At 32.8% G+C, this 21,011-nt stretch overlaps 1 long non-coding RNA gene across 1 annotated transcript; it reads left to right on the top strand.

Annotated features, from left to right (window-relative positions):
- The first annotated feature begins 2,957 nt into the window (after positions 1-2,957).
- LOC143085364 (uncharacterized) lies at positions 2,958-8,843 on the top strand. The gene is made up of 4 exons (XR_012981317.1): positions 2,958-3,123; positions 4,034-4,144; positions 6,824-7,084; positions 8,678-8,843. It is a non-coding gene; the product is annotated as an uncharacterized LOC143085364 (long non-coding RNA).
- The last annotated feature ends 12,168 nt before the right edge of the window (positions 8,844-21,011 follow it).

Here is a 21,011-nt window from a genome sequence, read left to right as displayed (position 1 = left end):
ACCTCGACGACGACACATCATAATGCAATACACATCACTCCGGCAAACAACAATAATATGACGTGACATGTAATTTCACATTAAATTATTCCACTTTCTCAATCTTTCTATTCTTTTCTAACAAAGTTTTCAAAGAGCATTTTCTATCGGTATGTACGATGTAATAATAAATAAAAAAATCCACAACACTCAAAAGTTACAAAAGAAACTATTTACCCAAGAGAACAATTTATTATTTTCCTTTAAAATACTGATCTCCAAAATGACCATAGCCCCTATTTGTACATAAAATAGTTTAACGTGATAACACTTTGCCCTGCGTTTAACCGGCGCACGGCATAACAAATATCGGACCAACTTGGTATCAACTACCCAATGTCTAAATCCCAAAACATTTTGCCAGGTCAAAAGTTAACACTTAGATCTACAAAGAAGCCACCAGGGCGAATAAAAATGACCAACAAGTTCTTAAAGCTATCAAGGTTAGTATTCTTAATTTAATGTTGCCATAAAGGCAAATGTAAAAAATTATGAAAATGACCACTTGGGTATTTTGCCACCAAGGCATATATAAATAACCACCTAGGTCTATTGCCGCCAAAGCATATATAAATGACCTCCTAGGTCTATTGTCACCAAGGCTTTTATAAATGACAACCAAGGTCTTAAATCCACCAAGCTAATGTAAAGAAAAGTTTTAAAAAATATATATTTACTTTGTGGACAACACGTGGAGCACGACCATCTCACAACTTGGATATTAAAAGAATTAGGATGTATCACATGTACTTTCACCAATATAAGATATAAACCAATGAGGTTATTGATTGTTATAAATAAAGGCAACAGTGATATACCGCTGTTCAAATTTCATAAATCGATAGAATAAAATAATCCGGGTTACAAACTAAAACTGAGGGAAACGTATAAAATACAAAAGAACTACGACACAACAGAGACACAACAACGAAATGTAACACACACAATAACAATGCAGTATTGAGTAAGATTGGTTCCCGTGCGAATTTATACACGTGTATATACGTATTCAGTCTCGAAACTAACCCCTCAGAGTGACCATTTAATATATTCTCTAAATTATACAATGTTTAAGTACAGATATAAATCTTACGTCCACTTCTGATAAGGGACCGATAATATTTCTCTATTAAAGCATATGTTTAGATCAAAAACTGAGTTTGTAAATTTTTTATTAACTCTCAAGTATCGAAATGATGAGATAGATAACAAATATTCTGATTTTAGTTTTTCACATCTACACATTAACTCATCAGATATTAAAAAGAAGAAGCAAATTTTTAAAAATACAATTACTATAGTTTTTAATTATGCATTATTTGTCATAGTTACTGCACTTAAATTTTTTAATGAATCATAATTTAACTTTTTCTTTTTTTAATAATGATGGTTAAATACAACATATTAATAACATAACATTAAATTGATGTTACTATAATACTTTGAGAGCCCAACCTCTCCTTTATTAATTGATTGATTGTCAAAAAAACGTAAGAAAATAAACATGTTGATAGTTCTACATACCACAAGTTAAGATAGTCGGTAAGATAAATTTGTTAAACATTGTGCTATATTTATACATGTTACATATAGTGACCCAATACGTTATATATATATGAGGACAGTGAATTTCAAATTATAGTGTTTCCTACGTGGTGCAGATGATAAGCCAAACATCATTTTGATATGATTTCTCGGGCTGGGATATAAGACTGTTATCACCTGGCAGCTAAATAAAAATGTGTACTAGCTCAGTACAAATGGATTTCGTACTAAACTCCGAAAAATATATATGAACTTAAATAAAAAAAAAAACATACAAGACTAACAAAGGCAAGAGGCTCCTGACTTGGAATAGGCGCAAAAATGCAGCGGGGTTAAACATGTTTTGTGTGATCTCAACCGTCGTCCTATTCCTCTAGCCAATGTAGAATTAAAAAAACACACATCAATACCCACAGTAAAACTCAGTTTAAAATAAGTCCGAGTCCGATGTCAGAAAAGGTAACCAAAAGAAACTAAGCGCAATGACAATGACATAAATTAACAAAGGAATACTAGCAATTAATGACATGTCAGAATAGGTAACTGGTTTTAGAATAAACATAAAGCCGTTAGTTTTCTCGTTTGAATTATTTTACATTGTCATTTCGGGGCCTTTTATAGCTGGCTATGCGGTATGGGATTTGCTCATTATAAACGTCCGTACGGTGACCTATAATTTTCATAACGTACGAACCGGGCAGGTTGTGAAAAATCATCTTTTTTATCATAAATTTTGATATTAAGCATATCAAAATCCCGGAAAGGATAGTATTCATAATTAGTATTATCTTTATTTAAAGTCAGTTCGGCAATATAGATCTTTTTAGTTTGCATACTAAAGTTACCATTATTGAGAGCCAATATAGCATCCAAATATCTCAAAGTCTTATTAAAAAACTAATTACGGCCAAATTTGTTAGAATATTTAATGTTTTTAAATGTGTTAAGTATTTTATTGTAATTCTAAAACTGGAGATTGTTTTGATTTGCTTCTAATGTGTAGGCTTTATTCGATGTATTGCCTGTGTCCTAGTTGGGTTTGTTATGGATTAGTTAGTTTAGAACCCTTTATTCCTTTTTTCTACTGATACCAATATAAAGCCAATTAAAACATATGAATGATTATTAAAGTATTAACTATCATTCCAAGGATACAAAATGTAATAAAAAATTCTTCAGGTATAAGCCTTGATTGTATACATTGTCAATTAATAGGACGATTAACAAACGGAATTTCCAAGTAAGATATTTTGAAATAACTATGAATGATTTTAAACACAATCTACAGTGAAGGTCAATAAGGCATATGACTGTCACTCCACGTATCGCTAGAATTTGCATTGATAAGTTACTACTATAAATACTGTGGTTAAAATTCAATTCATAAGTATCTCAGTAGTCACTATTGATAAACGAACAATGTTAACATTATCCGTGTTTGTTCAGTTAGCGTCCTCCTGTTGTGGACCTGCCCAGTGAGCGGGGTATCAGGGTGTGTCTGCAGGAGCCCAGGTCAATGGACCTGGTGGAGAGGGTAGAGTAAGTATACGCTTCTTTTATTTTTAAAATCCGACGAATGCATGCCTAATAGTTAAACTGTGAACATACATGTAAGAAAACAACATTGCAGTTATTTATTTGTTTGCTGTATATGGGCTTTTGATTTTGCAATTTGATTATAGAATTTCTGTATAGGATTCTCCCTAAGAGTTCGGTATTTTTATTATTTTAATTTTTCCTTTTAGATAATGTAAAAAATAATAAAGTTATTCATAAAATGAAAAGAAGAAAAATAAACAAATGCACTTTACCTGTTTGTTTTGAATTTTCTCACTTTTGGACAAATATAAAGTAAGCCTTTTTATCAAATTTGGCTAAATTTAAGTTATGTCAAAGTAAATTATACGCAAACTTTTCGAATAACTTCCTTCTATTGTATTAAAGAGGAACATTATGATTTAGTTGTATTCGGAAAGAATGTTTAAGGTACATCCATTTTTTCATTTTCTAATTAACAATTGCAATATCTAGCAAATTTCATTAGTTTTTTTAATCATTTGTTTTTGTGAAAATATTATGTTCTTTTCTTATGTAAGTTCATGAATACCAATAGAAATCATCAAATAGAATTGATAAAGGAAATGTGGAATGTGTCAAAGCGACAACGACCCGACCATAGAGCCGACAACAGCTGACGGCCACCAATGGGTCTTCAATGTAGCGAGAAACTCCCACAAAGTCTAATTCGGGATCTACTTACGAAAAACACGTTCATTGCTATTTTGTTGACTGGAACGGCTTATTGATTTTTGAACATGACTTTTTAGTGTATAGGTTTCGTGGTATTCATTCTAAAATTATCTCGAAAAATGCAAATGTAAATATATAACACTCCAAGTATATAAAGTATATGGTATATTCAAATGATAATATACTTTGAATTTTCTAGTGACTTTTGAATATATCTGTGGATGCCAATATAAACAAAGTAGTTAGCAAAGGATATAGCATGTGAAACGGTCAGCGAATAAAACAACATATTATCAACGATTAGTCAGCTGTAAGTCTCATTATTACACATACAAATTATTCGATATTCAAAATTCACAAGTCAGAGTGATCTTTAAAACTTTAAATTGCGTTCACATCATGAATTATGATAAGTTAGAACTATATATTGAAAGACAATTTGAGTTAAACGCTTACATATTCCTCCGTGTATTGCAGGGCAAGACGTCTATTCTTCTTACCAGCACACTTGGTACAATTAAAAACCTGATAATAAATTGTTCAAATAAGGCCTTCGAAAATAGTGGAATTAATTACTTTTGGAGTGTCAAGAACTCGTTGGAAGTACTTGATAAATTGCATGCTTATATTGGTGATTTTGAATCTGTTCAAAGTTTTGATTTTTCTACCCTGTATACCACATTGCCTCACATTCTCATTAAGAAAAAATTCACACACCTAATTAAATGGGCATTTAAAAAGTCAGAATGTGAATATATATGTTCAAACTCTTTTAGGTAATTTTTTAGTAGCAATAAACAAAAAAACTATGTCAATTGGACATGCTTTGATACTATATATGCCCTTGAATTTTTACTAGATAACATTTTTGTTCGCTTTAGGGATTCCGTATATCGTCAGATTATCGGAATTCCAATGGGGACTAACTGTGCACCACTTATTGCCGACCTGTTTTTGTATTGCTATGAGTTACAATTTATGACAAAAATAAGCAAAGACCCATCAAAACAACATCTGATTAACAAATTTAATAATACTTTTATTTGGATGATATTTTGGCTCTCAATAATGACGACTTCAGTATGTATATTAAAACAATTTATCCTGTTGAACTTACTTTAAATAAAGCTAATACTAAAGAGACGATTTTTCATTTCCTATCGTTAATTATCCATTTCTAGATGGCGACGTTCCCTTGTCACCATCTTACGGTGTTTATATATCTCAACTTGTACGATTCGCTCGTGTATGTAACAATGTTTTAGATTTTAACGAGAGAAATTTATGTATTACTGAAAAATTATTACACCAGGGTTTTCGCTATCACAAACTAGTCAAAACATTTACTAAATTTTATCATCGGTATAAGGACATCGTTCGTAAATATAGCTCAACATGCAGACTTCTTATACGTTCAGGTATTTCACATCCAATTTTTTATGGAAATATTCTTTATAAAGCACAAAGGTGTCAGTATTCACCTCAAAAAACTAACAAAACCTTTGAATAGACTTATTAAGAAGGGATATAGTTACGATACTGTTGTCAGGTAATTAAATATTGCATATTTTGGCGTTAATATTGATTCACTTATAGAGTCTTTGCATCGGAACTAAATACATTTATTCAAAAACCAGTTGTTGGCATGACACGGGTTATGTTCTTCTCATTTATGTTATGATGGTATGATACTGAACCCCTAACGTGAGGGATCGTGCCTGATGTTCATATGATGAAATCATAATCTTTCAGTCAGTTTAATTGAAGTCTGGAGCTGGCATGTCAGTTAACTGCTAGTAGTCTGTTGTTATTTATGTATTATTGTCATTTTGTTTATTTTCTTTGGTTACATCTTCTGACATCAGACTCGGACTTCTCTTGAACTGAATTTTAATGTGTGTATTGTTATGCGTTTACTTTTCTACGTTGGCTAGAGGTATAGGGGGGTTGAGATCTCACAAACATGTTTAACCCGCCGCATTTTTGCGCCTGTCCCAAGTCAGGAGCCTCTGGCCTTTGTTAGTCTTGTATTATTTTAATTTTAGTTTCTTGTGTACAATTTGGAAATTAGTATGGCGTTCATTATCACTGAACTAGTATATATTTGTTTAGGGGCCAGCTGAAGGACGCCTCCCGGTGTGGGAATTTCTCTCTACATTGAAGACCTGTTGGTGACCTTCTGCTGTTGGTTTTTTCTATGGTCGGGTTGTTGTCTTTTTGGCACATTCCCCATTTCCATTCTCAATTTTATTACTCTGTTTATAGCGGAAAATGTATGACAACCGATTTACCATCATATCCAGGGAAAATTAACTGTGTACCATGCGATTTTTGTCCAGTGTTGACATTTACACATAGCTCTTTAGCTGCACTTTGAATTTATTGTTATCTTATACATGTAGACATTCAGAAAAGGAAATTAACTAGTATGAAACAAATTGTACAGACAATAAGACCTTCAGCTACAATCAATCACATCAATAGTAAGAATGAATTTCTTTGTAAAAATGACATTGAATTAAAACCTTTGCACCGGTTCATACATGAAATAAATTTACCTGTTTATAGCCCATTATTATTCTAATAACTTATGATTGTTCCAGGACTATTCATCTCTGCTTTTTCTTTTTGGAGTCATATTAACATGCCAATGGTAGGATTTGAACTTTGAACAAGTGTTGAAGGCTAATTTCTACCGTACTTTCATTTTAGCCAAATCACTTTCAACTATAAATGTATCCCACATATTTTACTTATTTCAATGTTTTATTATAAATGCAACTGATAGGACTCAAATATTAATCTTTTCAAAGAAAACAGAAGTCAGAATACCCTAGAAAACATACTACATATAATTCTTGATAAACTGGGGGTTTAATCATCACAAAGGTTTTGCAATATAAAACAGATTGTCTTTTCTCAAGAGACCGTGGATATATACGGTATAGCTATAGAAAGCATATTAAGGAAATTATTTTTGTTATTCCAGCTGATGCTAAACTAGTGCTTTCTACCTATTATGGTTCTGGTCTGTAACAATAAGTACCAGATTGATATTTATGGATTTCTCGTAAATGGTAAGAAAATTGAATTTAGTGTCACTAAAGGATCATGTGTTCCTGTTGGAGAACATCTGCCATTGACCAACGGCTTTGCCGATGTTGGCTTCATGGGAATCACCGAAGGAATAAAAGACCCTTCAGTGTTTGATATCCCACCAGAGTGTAATCGAGCGGGAACAGTTTCTCCGGTAGGTTTAAAGATTACACACGTATGCATCTAAAATTTCAATTTATACTATAACCATACTGCCCTTGGATGTCGGTTTAAGGGTAGATTAACACATGAGAGGACAAAAAATCCGTATACGAAGTATCGGGTGATAACTTTTTCATCGAGCGTAAGGCAGATTGTTTTGTTTTTATTATACTTGATGCCTTATGATTTAAATGTACACTATAGTATTAGGCAATAACAATCAAAACCAAGTAGTAAACAAAGACTCACAAAACCAAAGGACATTTACATCAACAGTTATAAAAATAAATAAGACACAACACGAACTCCACTAAAAATCGGGAGTTAAATCAGGTGCTCCGGAAGGGTAAGCATTTCCTGCACCGTATTACAACAGCTGTAAAATAAATAAAGTCATAAATTAAGATAGTTTACTAATAACTACAACAAAACGATACAAATGATTTAGAAATAAGAATCTGTAAACCTCGGCAGTAGCGTATGGCAGCAGTCCTTTTGCCCCAATTACTGTTTTCAGGGGTATCATTTGCGCCAAATTTTGTTTTCCAAATGTATCAATGTACATTGTTCCGATTTGACAATCACCAGGCCCAGGCGGTTGTTTATTTTAGGCGTTAACACCCGTTGCTAATATTATCACATTTTGCTATGGGTTGGCATAGTTTATGAAAAGCTAGTGAAAATTACAAAATTTTCGTGTATCATAAAATAAATGGATAATACACGTAATTTGCCTAAAGTATAGTAACTGTAATAGATTATTTCACTTTTTAAAAGTAGGAATCAGTATAATGGGTTCTGTATCGAGGTGGGAAGTGTATCACATTTTACTTTAATGTGATTGTTAGTCATTATATTAACAAATAAGAGCACCGAAATTAACCATTTCTGCTGTACATTATCAATCGTGTCTCGATAAAGAGTATTTATGAGTTAATATATTTTTAAGTTCGTCACTATAAAAGAGAAAACTAGGTTGATTTTTTCCTGGACAGTTTTGTGAATAGAATATGCATAAGGTTTTAGGTAAATAATTAAATATACATAATGATTGTCTTCACTCACAATCACTTAAGGTGGCTCGGCCCTTTAACAGTGCGCATATTTTAACGCATGTTTCTTACGACGAGTGCCTTGGAAACGGTCGCTTTTTGGGGTCTTCTCAAAAATAGCTTTGGTGACCTTGGAACTCGGGCGTGTATTGAAGCACCCTTGACGATGTAAACAAGTGATGCAAAACGTTCTTCAAAACAGGAAATATGTACAGTCGGAAATTCAGAGTGCAGATTGATATCGAATAAAATTAAATCAGACTATAGTTTTCCTTTGTATGATTTTTATACCCCCCTTTTTTACATTCTGCATACGTACATATGTTCTGTGTTTGTCTTTTAAAACATACTTTAGAAATTCGTACAAAGAAACGTATACATGCTTTATTTCAAACCTAATATGAACTATGTGGCACTGAAGCAAATAAATTGAATGATTCCGTTTAGGTTTAAAGATTATCATCTCCAAGAAATGTCAAATATGTTGTTGTTTTGTCTACCTTTTTCATAAATACTATATTTTATAATTTCAGAGAATGCAGTATATAAATAAGAGCGGACGTGTTTAATGTGAAAAAATGTATAAATCAAAGAAAAAAATGTTCAGTAGGAAAAAAACTATTACATGTATTTATAATATTGATATTGTAATTTCACAATTGTAAATTCAGATTTTTAAATATAAACTAGGAAATACTATTACTGCTTTTGATTCATTAAACTTTACTATTTGTAAACAAGGTGCTGAAGGATAATAAGAAAACCAGTGTTTTGTCTATAAATGCTTAGCTTAGATTAAACATATTTATTTATAGTGGATTGGGAAAGAAGTGCGAGTGCTGCCTTGTAGCGGTATTATCCTGCTTTTTTCGAAATCTACAAGGGTGTCTTTAACGTAACGTGCAAGAGATATGGCTCTCTCTGATCACGGGTCTGCCATTTATCATCCCCTTCCGACGGACTATCATCGTTTCCTCAAGACCACACTCGCAAATAGTGTCAAGGGAGCCGCAAATTCAGTCCCTGAAATTTTCATCTCGAAACGGGAATTGGACCAGGAACCTTTGTGTTTGTATTCCGATGAACTAACCACTACACCACGGTTCAACAGAAATATATGATATTTAATTCAGCTGAATATTGAAAATAGTTACAAATATCAATTGATTTCCAGTTACCTAATCTTTTTTGTTTTTTGCAATGCTATACAGTAAAGCCCTCCTGCAGATTTTTTTTCACAAAATGGATACCCTTAATTCCCCGTATGTCTGCATTTCCACTCGTCAACCATTTTTACGCAAGTCCGATTTTCCTCATATTATTTGACAAGACATTTCTGCAATGCATGCGACCCGACAAAAAGTTTTCAAACTTTGATTACTCCTACCTAGAGTTAACAGGGTCGCATTTATTAATTCTAAAATCAATACATGTTATAAAACTTTAATTCCTAAGGTGGACTAAGAGACAAAATATTTCAGAGGAATAAAAAAACTGTTGGTCAACTCTAAAACGACTATATAACAATTATTAAACCTGTCGCAGAAAGTAATGTTACAGAATGGGAACTAAAATTTTACTTTGCTCGAATTTACGTTAAAGTGTAATCGGCCTCATGAGAGACCGACTTATTATTCTTTTTATCTAGAGACAGTTCTGCTTTGAGTGCAACAAGTTAAAATATATAATCTTGAGTAAACCCCTAAAAGTTAAAAGGTGCGTCTCATAAGCAAAAATTATAAATACCAAGTACATACAGCTGGAAATTAATAGGGATGGGCAGTTAGTTTTTCTAAACACCACTGCCCACCCATCGTCCCCGTCAGTATCTTATAATCAATTTCCACACGGAATATATGTTGAGGAATATGGGTTCGTTAGAAAATTTCACTGCATTCCAACTCCTTTGTTTTAAAAGGGGAAATCTGTGTCGTACCAGATCACCCTACCTTTAGTTTCTTTGTTCTGTATCATTTTGGCGGGAATGTCGAACACACAATAAAACTAACCTAGTAATAGTAATTTAGACTGACGTTCAAAATTTCCAGTGTCTATTCGGAATATCGTACTGGAGATCTTACGCATTTGAAACCTCAATTCACTTTACTCCTACACCAGAACGATTGAATACATACTCATTCTTATTTTAACATATTTAAACATTGAATCCTCTGCTCTAAAAGAATGCATACTACATAGTTATATAAAGTATATTATACGGTAGTTCTTAGTGTCCTCATGGGATAACTTAAAGTTGTCTATTGTAATAGAATAGAAAAGAATAGAATGTTTTCATTTCCCAAATTACAGGGCCAATATATTAATAAAAATCATTTTTGTCAACACAGACTTGCTCTGTTTGATGGGTAAATGGAATGACAAACAAACTAATATGTATGAATTAAAAGCTGTCATTTATTATTAAAATGACGAAGAAGCAGCATAATGCAAAACATGTATAATTAAATCAATAAATCACTAGAAAAATACCCGTGAAACATACTTTCGTCCATAATTTGAAAACATATAGTTTTGGTGTAAGGAGATATTAAGATCTTAAATCTTTTTAAAGCATGTCACAGAAAAAACACCCCTCCCTCAATATGACACCCAAAGGAATAGTCTTCCTGACAGGAACTATTGGCGTTTGTGATCATTGTTATACCCTATATGCATTAATTCCACCACCCTTTTCATGTTGAACGTTCCCCGGAAGGAAAGCTCTTGACGTGAAAAAAATATGTTGTAAATTGCTGAGAGCGTCAGCGGAATATTTATCAAAATGTGTCAAGTTAATCGTTGATGTCAGGTGTTTTCGTGCTCAGAACCATCCCAATATATGAGTGGGCTGAAAATTGTATGCATTGATATATGAATGGGGGGTCACATTCCAGCGCACTCTATAGTCATTTTTAACCGAAAACCGAAGTAGTCCCCCAACATTTTAAAGTATACTTTTTGCTGCGCAGACCATATTACTTGCAGACAAAGTTGAAATGATAACGGCACGTTAATATTTGCTAATTTTGCTAATTTACCAAAAAATATTTCGCAACATGATCTGCTCTGCAGAACAATATTTTTGCAACCCCCCTCCCAACCCCTTAAATTACATCTTAGATCCGCACCAGATTTTTAGTGTTTCCTTGCTCAGAACCATCCAAAAAATGACTTGGCTGAAAATTGAAAATTTATGCATTAATATATAAATGGGGATGGGTTTCATTCCAGCCGCACTTCTTTACCCTTTTTTCACCGAAAACTGAAGTAATCCCCCAACACCCTTTCATGTTGAATTGATGCAGTTCCCCGGATGGAAAAGCTCTTGGCGTAAAAATATGTTGTCAAATTGCTGACAGCGTCAAGGGAATGTGTATAACAAAGTGTTTCAGTGTACGGTCAATTTTGTAGTATCTGCTACGAAATTAACTTCAATTTTGACGGGCAGACGTGCAATGACGTAAATGATGATGGCTCGTAAATTTCAGATCCGAATGTCGTGAAGGACGGTCGATCCGAACTGGTTTTTTTCCGATTTCAACCCAAAAAAACCCGCTCCTCCCCCCCCCCCCCAAAAAAAGATAGGATCTTAAAATGAACACATAATAAACTACACCGGTCATTACCCTGACCATGTAACCATTAACCATGTAGAGACAAGAAGTTTATCAATTTCCTCCTCCATCTCCTCATCTTTGCGATGTTGACATTATCGATAATGCTGTAAAACAGTGTCTTGACATTGTATTTTTCGCGATGTCGGCAATATTAATGCCAACCATGCAGAGACAAGATGTTGAAAGGATATCGACAGTGTAGTACAACACCATGTCGACATCGTTGTATTAAAAATTAACAATGTAAACACGATTAATGTGTTACCGATATTGGTAATGTCAACGATGTAAACAAGAATATCAAACGATATCGACAACGTTCTACATCATCGTGTTGTCTACTTCGCGATATCGTCAATGTCGACGATATAGACAGGAGTTTGAAACGATAGCAACAACGTTGTACAATAGTGTGTCGACATTGTCTACCTCGAGATATTGTCAGTGTCAACGATGTAGACAGGAGTACGACACGATAGCGACAACGTTGTTCAACATCGTTTTGACATTGTCTACTTGGCGATATCGTCAATTTCAACAATGTAGACAAGAATATGACACTATATCGATAACGTTGTACACTATTCAATCGACATTGTCTACCTCGCGATATGTTCAATGTCAACGATGTAGACAAGAGTATGAAAAAAGTAAAACTCCGAGGCAAATTCAATCGGAAAGTCCCTAATCAAATGGCAAAATCAAATGAAAAACACATCAAACGCATGGACAACAACTGTCATATTTCTGACTTGGTACAGGCATTTTCAAATGTAGAAAATGGTGGATTGAACCTGGTTATATAGCGCTAAACCTCTCACTTGTATGACAGTCGAAACGATACCAACAACGTTGTACAATATTGTGTCGACATTGTCTACCTCGCGATATCGTCAAAGTCAACGATGTCGACAGGAGTATGATACGATAGCGACAACGTTGTTGAACATCGTGTCATCATTGTCTACTTGGCGATATCGTCAATGTCAACGATGTAGACAGGAATATGAAACGATAACGACAACGTTGTACAATATCGCGTCGACATTGTCTACATCGCGATATCGTCAATGGCAACGATGTAGACAAGAGTAAGAAAATATTGTGTCGACATTGTCTCTTTTGTAATGTCGACAATATCGTTACTACTTAGTTCACTGGACATGAATGGGGAGGTTTGGCTAGCCGCAAACCAGGTACAACCAACCATTTTGTATCAAAATGTCCTGTACCAAGTCAGGAAAATAGCAGTTGTTATCTTATAGTTCGTTTCTGTGTGTGATGCATGATCATTTGGGTTTTTTGTTGCACTTCAGTGTTTCTGTTGTTTCGTTGCTTTCCTCTTATAGTTGATGTGTTTACCTCAGTTTTAGTTTGTAACCCGGATTTGTTTTCTCTCAATCGATTTATGAATTTCGAACACCGGTATACTACTGTTGCCTTTCTGTATAGATATTTCTAAACAACATATATGGTTATAATGACAAAACCTTATTGACCCATCCCATCAATGATGGGGTTTACATTCGAATATAACACTGACATCTTGTATAAGAAAGTAAAATATGAAGGTTATTTACCGAATGAATGGTGAATATACACAATACTTCAATTAAACAAAGTTAAAATATTTCAAGTCTAAAATGATTTAAAGATAATTTATTATCGAAATTAATAATTTATCCAGGGAGGGATGGTGGGTATAATTTTAGGTCTAAATTTTTTCTGCCACTTTTTATCTGCAACTGAAGTTACTCCTAAGATTATATAACATCAGGGGAAGGAACTAACTCAGTATTAACATAAAGGCAAAGAGTTATCCGCTTTCTACAGTTCCACCTAGTTTGCCATTTTTGGTAAAAATTGGCATAAAATCAGTTACAAATGATTGACATAATCGATACTTACAACAATACACTTCACAGCGTACATGTAACTGTTTATTTTGTATATTAACATTGGTCAGAGTGACAATGAGACAACTCTCAATCAAAGTCACAATTTGTAAAAGTTAACGTTTAACAGTCTTCAACACTGATTATTGGCTCACATCAAACAGCAAGCTATAAAGAGCCGAACATATTAGTGTAAAACCGTTCAAACAGGAAAACCAACGGTCTAATCGATACTAAAAAAAAACGAGAAATGAGAAACCACATCAACAAGCGACAACCATTGAACAACAGGTTCCTGACTTCGGACAGGTGCAAACGAATGCAGCAGATTTTAACGTTTTAACAGGCGTCAACCTTCGCCCTAACCTTAAACAATAATGTAACATCCCAACATAAAAAGACACACTATAGAATATTAATTGAAGTGGCTTAACCGAATGTAAATAATTTTAAATTGACAGACAGAAAACCAAATCAATATATAAACATACCGCTAAAACAATATTCGAAGATCTAATTACAGTGTTGAATAGGTAACATTATAGGTGTTTTCCCCGTGCTCCCGGTTTACTTTCCAACAGGTACAGACATACTTCAAAACAAATATGTGTATCTATGAAAGAATTTAGTAAACGTCAGAACAGAATCGAGCATAGCGAACAAGTTGTGATGTATAAAAGCCATTAGATTCGATGGTGCCAAATCAACATCACCTTCCAAAAAAGGAAAATTAACAATTGGGAACGACAAATCTCCCCTTTTGTCGTTCATTTTTGTGTAGAACTGAAACATTTAAATGTAGGAATGGACAGTCATTAAAGGTAATACACGAGATTGCTTAAAAGTAAGTTCCTTTCAGTAAATTTTGGGGTATATTTATCAAATTCTTGATTATTTAACGCAACATATTATCAAGATGATGATAAGTGATGTTGAATTTAACAACTAAATGCAATTTAGACGGATCTCTACTGAGTTTTATTATAAATTGTCATTCATAAAAGTACAAAAACTAGTCTGCAATAAATGGTGCGCGATTTTTGCCCATAGAAATACCTACATCCTGTCGATAAACTGTATTGTCTTGACGTACATACACGTTACAAAAGAGAAAATTAACAGCTTCTATTATCTCATTACAACTCCAGGAAAAATATCAGAGTGGCATATTTTCTTTTCTGAAAAGAGATGAAGGCTTTACACGAATTGCATCAAATATATTTGCAATCAGATTTAATCAAACATTTAATTTCACAAGAACCATTGTGTTTGTGAAGATTGTGTGGAATTGCATTATTCAGATTTGAAAAGTCAACAGAAGTAATAGACCTTCAAATGCATGTAATTTATCTAATACATCCAAGACTTTTTTTCATTCCAAATATAGTTTATTCCTCTTTTCTCATATGTTTTGTTTACCACAGTTTAATAATATTAATATATTTGGTAGTCGTTCAGGAATTGGCTAAAAGCACTGGAATTTTAAAATTTATGTACACGCAATCGGGACAAAGAAATATAATATTTTCGTTAAATACCCTCAAGTTATTCAATTATCCATTATAACTTCCTTGTTATAAGGTCGTCATGATTATAAATAACTGGTATGAAATAAAAGGTAAACAATAAAAAACAATTACAAAAAAATTAAAAACTAAAAAATACTGGAAAGTCCTATATTAGACATTTCACAACAACATGAACAAATTAAACTACAACTCAAAAATGGTGCACATGAAAGCAATATTCTGTAAAAACTATAAAATATTAATCGGGGTATTCTTTCTTGGTATCAAAGTAAATATAACGCATTGTAAGTACTTAAACAGATACCATTTACGTTTTTTTTTAATTGTAGAAATGCCATTAACCGTCAGGTGTCAAACGGTCATTCTCGGCTATTGTTAGCGTCAAAATCGTGATTAGTCAAAATGTTCTTACTGTGATTCAGCTGAGATTGAGATCCGGCAAATAATAATTATTATCCGTTACTGTTATTCTTTTTTTAAATCGTCAAAAGCATTCAATGTGTTGTTTGTTGTAATGAAAATGTATATTCTATTTTATGCAACAAAAAATACTGTTAACGTAATTTTGGCAAGATCTTTTTTATCGTTATTCGTCATGCAGGTACCCCCATTTCAACCCTTTGGTTAGGTTACAGCTTATGAATGGTAAGCAAAGAAATAGATTTCAGAATAATTGCAGCGCTTACATTTCATAACCGCGTTCGGTTCTCTACTTCTTTCTGGCAATGTCATGTGATTAAAATCTTCTACATGTGCTTGTCGATCGATACAAAAGATGTACAGATATCATTTGTCCACTTTAACCATTGGCTAAAAATCTCTTTGAAAGTATGGCTTGTGAGTGAGGTTGTGTGAAAGTTCACAAAAGTTTAGAATTATCGAGGATTCTAAATAAAGGCAACAGTAGTATACCGCTGTTCGAAAGTAATAAATCGATTGAGAAAAAACAAATCCGGGTTACAAACTTAAACTGAGGGAAACACATCAAATATAAGAGGAAACCAACGAAACAACAGAAACACTTCAGTGTAACAAAAAACCAAAACGGACAATGCAACACACACAGAAACAAACTATAATTAGACAACAATTGCCATTTTCATGATTTGGTACAGCACATGCAAAGAAAAGATGGTGGGTTGAACCTGGTTTGGTGGCTAGCCAAAATTGAAACGGATACAAATTAGGGATGGAAGGGCAAACGGTCGAAAGTACGGACATTCCAATCGTTTTATACTTGATGTTTAGAAAAGTTATGTCGTTACTTCGACATATGTTCGATATATATAAAGGAACAGGTCTATAGTCTGTAGTGTATCAATTTATAGCACAAGTCGTATGTATGCTCAACACTTAATGTTTAATGACAAAACATATTCATTTAGTAATTTAGAAATATCCATTTTGTTTTTGGTGTTGTTTTTTTTTTTAATTTGAAGAATCATGTAGGACTTAAATATATCTAGTGAGAGTATACTCATTCAAGGGCTGCATTAATCATTTAATTAATACTATTCTAATACATCTTTTAATCTTTTCTAAAAAAAATTTGTCATTTGCAATTTGGATTTATTTTATACCATCAACGATCCTATTCACTAAACGACTGCTATGTTGCCATATAATACGGAATTTTTAAATGTACTTATTCTTAAAGCTTTGTGTATTATCCTTTAGTGTATCTATTTAAACAAAATTAGTAAAAGTATTGGCTACATCTAATTTTTATTTCCGGAATCTGGTATAGGTCAATCAAACTTCATGTACATGCCCCTTAAGAAACGTAATAACGCTATGTTCCGTTTTTCCTGGATTGTTACATTACTGAATAAAAAAATATGTAATTAAAAACCAATTGTTCAGAGAACAATTGAAGGTCTTTCCACCAAAACAATGTATTTTAATATGAAAGGTGTAAAAATAGGTTTAAAATGTCATTTCAATCGTCAAATGATAGCTTATTGTACGCTGATTCCAAAAATATATGGTTTCTAAACAATATTTTTTTAGATAAGGGAGATAATTTCTTACTTCCGGTTTGAAAAACTCTATTTCCGATAATATTTGACTATTTACTTGACACTGATTCCAAAAATATCTTGTTTTTTATACTTTTATGTAATAAAGTACAATAAATAGCTACTTCCGGTTTACACAAGGTCACTTCCGGTTGTTTTTTAAGTTTAAATGGTTTGATACCGTTTGTCAAAAAGTCTCATGACTTTATTATGTATACAGATGGGGTAAAAGCAAAGGTCAAAATCTAGAACGTCAAATTAAGCTATGACCTTGTGATCAATTTCAAGGTCATTAACCAAGAACCTCAAATCAAAAGACCATAGGTCTTAATTATGTCTAGTTAATGAGTTATATCACCATACGCGTATTTTTAAATACCAAAGGGGAGGAAACTCCCTTTCACATTCAACGTACCCTTGCAATCAAAATTTACGTGTTACGACATGTCACAACAAACGATTTAGAAAAAATAATTTGTCGATATCTTAAACGTTTTTTGGAAATGAGTGGAAATGAGCCATATTCAAAAATTAGAATATGACCTTGACCTTTGACCTTGACCTAATTTTCATTTTTTTGGACCAAGGACCTCAAATCAAAAGATCCTAGGTCTCTATCAATTATGGTTTACCAGTTAGAAATGCAATTCATTTATATCAAATGAATAAGGGGAAATAACTCTCGTATGGAGCATTCATATCACTTCGGTCAAAATAGGACAAATCATGCAAAGAATATAACGAGCAATTTTGTAAAATAAATTTGTCATAATATTTTACGTTTGCGAAGGAGTTGCGCTCACAAGGAAAACAGTGTTTGGGGAGATTACTCCTACAAAGAAAAGTTTTCGGTTACGCAGGGTAAATTTCAAAAGCGCATCAATTGTTCGATATCATATACCAAATATCTAAGCGACATATTGCAAAACAAATGTTTATCGCAAGAACAAAATTAGGCGGAAGAAAAAAAAAAAATTCAGAGAACAATTGAAGGTCTTTCCATCCTTTTTGATATGAAAAGTTGTGAAACTAAGTTTAAAATGTCATTTCAATTGTCAAATGATAGCTCCTAGTAAGCTGATTCCAAAAATATATTGTTTCCATACATTTTTTTTTAAATAAGGGAGATAATTTGTTACTTCCGGTTTGAAAAATGTTACTTCCGATTATATTTAAATATTTACTTGAAACCGATTCCAAAAATATCTGGTTCTATATACTTTTATATTAATAAAGTACAAAAAATAGCTACTTCCGGTTTACTAAAGGTCACTTCCGGTTGTTTTTTTTCAAGGTTAAATGGCTTGATACTTTTTTCTAAAAGTTGTATATCTTTATCATGTATACATATAGAATAAAAGCAAAGGTCAAAATATAGAACGTCAAATTAAGCTATGACCTTGAGATCAATTTCAAGGTCATAAACCAAGGACCTCAAATCAAAAGACCATAGGTCTGAATTATATTTAGTTAATGAGTTATATCACCAAACGCGTATTTTTTAATACAAGAGGGGAGAAAACTCCCTTTCACATTCAACGTACGCTTGCAATCAAAATTTACATCTTACGACATGTCGCAACTAACAATTTAGTAAAAATAATTTGTTGATATCTTATACAGTCTTTGGATATAAGTGAAAATAAGCCAAATTCAAATATTAAAATATGACCTTGACCTTTGACCTTGACCTAATTTTCATTTTTTGGGACCAAGGACCTCAAATCAAAAGATCCTAGGTCTCTATCACTTATGGTTTATAAGATAGAAATTCATATCACTTATATCAGATGCATAAGGGGAAATAACTCTCATATGGAGCGGTCATATCGCTTCGGTCAAAATAGGACAAATCATGCGAAGGATATAACGAGCAATTTTGTAAAATAAATTTGTCATAATCTTTTACGGTTGCGAAGGAGATGCGCTAACAAGAAAAACAGTGTTTGGGGAGATAACTCCTACAAAGAAAAGTATTTGTTTACGCAGGGTAAATTTCAAAAACGCATAAACTGTTCGATATCATATACAAAATATCTAAGCGACATATTGCGAAACAAATGTTTATCGCAAGAACAAAATTAGGCGGAAGAAAAAAAAAAATAATCAGAAGAAAAACAATAGGTCTTTCCACAGAAAAGTGGAAAGACCTAATTAAGGAACGATCTTTTAACGTTTTGTATGAAGTGTTCTTTAGATTGTCTATATATTTTCTTACTCTAATAATGAGGGGCAATACCTTTTTATGTTAACCTGTTTTGGCCTTTTTCAATGTGTTGTTAACTGTTATCTTAGATAAATATTAACTGTTAACTGTTTTCAACCCACTGTGTTAACTGTTATCAACTTTTTTGCATTTGTTGTTATAAGTTTGTTTTTTTTCTCAAAAATCGAGGTTTTGTTAACATGTTAACGGACAACATATTGTCCTCCCTCAATAATGTTAGATTTCCTCTTTAAGTATTATATTCCTTTTTATTCTTTATGATAAGCTACTGTATGTGTATTATTACATGTGACTCATTACATTACGATATTTTCAGGCAGCTACTTCTAAAGATATCAGTCCCTATAACAGTTACATTTGTGTGCATTGCTGTATGTGTTGGAGCTGTACGCTTTAAAAAGCAGATGAATGCAAGGAAATACAGATTTGTTAACAGCTTGAGAACCAATAATCGGATCAACATTAATGTATAGCAGCAGTATCATAATGTTTAGCTCATATCGTTTACTCATCATTCATATTTGTATGAAAAAAATATGTGACTGCACAATCTTTCTTGCTTTCTGACAAGAAACTTTTCAGGAATTTTTGTATTTGAAAGAACTCAAAATTTCAAACTTTAAAGTGTATTTTTTTGGTGCGTATCTAAAATTTTAAATACTTTAGCTACAAGGACCAAAATTATATTCAGTCTGATTAGTAGTAGCTGGATTTACAAAGAACTTCTAATGAATCTATTGGCAAACAAATTAAGAAAATAATAGGAATGGTCTATAGATATTATAAAAACCAATTTAAAGTTTTGTTGCCGACCTAAACTTTAGATGGCCACATAATTTAACACAGTTTAACATTCAATTATCAATAGAAAAGATAATGGAAACGAGGAATTTGTCAAAGAGACAACAACCAGGCCTTAGAGCGGAAAAATAGCGCGACGCCATCAACGAGGGTACAGACACATAGGTTTCTTTTAAAAACCAGCTCGCACACTTTAAATTTAATCTTGCAAGTATGATAATGGGTTGATCATGTACTTATAAAGTACCTTTCGTTGACAAACCGAAATAACAAATAACAACCACAGTGGAACAAAGTATAATCCTACGAGAATTAAATACAAACAATCATATTCCTCAAAACCATCTCTTACATTACAACACAGATAGGTTAAGATTGTTGGTGAATTTTGTTCCTCTACTAATTTGGAATTGTTGTGCCTTTACAAATTTAAATACAAAGATGCTTGCAATTTTAGAGCATAGATCAACACTTGACAGATTTGTTGCATATTTTTCTTGTAGAGGCCTTTTATAGCCGATTATACGGTATGGGTTTTTTCTCATTGTCGAAGGCTGTACGGTAGCCTATAATTGGTTGTATCCACTTCATTTGAATTTTGGTGAATAGTTGTCCCATTGGCAATCATACTACATCTCGTTATTTTTATAAAGTAACGTGTTCGAAATCTGTACGAGTATAGTTTACTCACTAAAAACATTATGATTAATGAATAGTTTTACCAAATATTTAATAAATGACAAAATGATATATGAGCGTGCACAATGGCTGTCAATGTGG

This window comes from Mytilus galloprovincialis, chromosome 8, assembly GCF_965363235.1.
Source record: "Mytilus galloprovincialis chromosome 8, xbMytGall1.hap1.1, whole genome shotgun sequence".
Taxonomy (NCBI): Eukaryota; Metazoa; Mollusca; class Bivalvia; order Mytilida; family Mytilidae; genus Mytilus; species Mytilus galloprovincialis.
The sequence above is the reverse complement of the archived record's forward strand: the minus strand, read 5'-3'. Positions and strand labels throughout refer to the sequence as shown.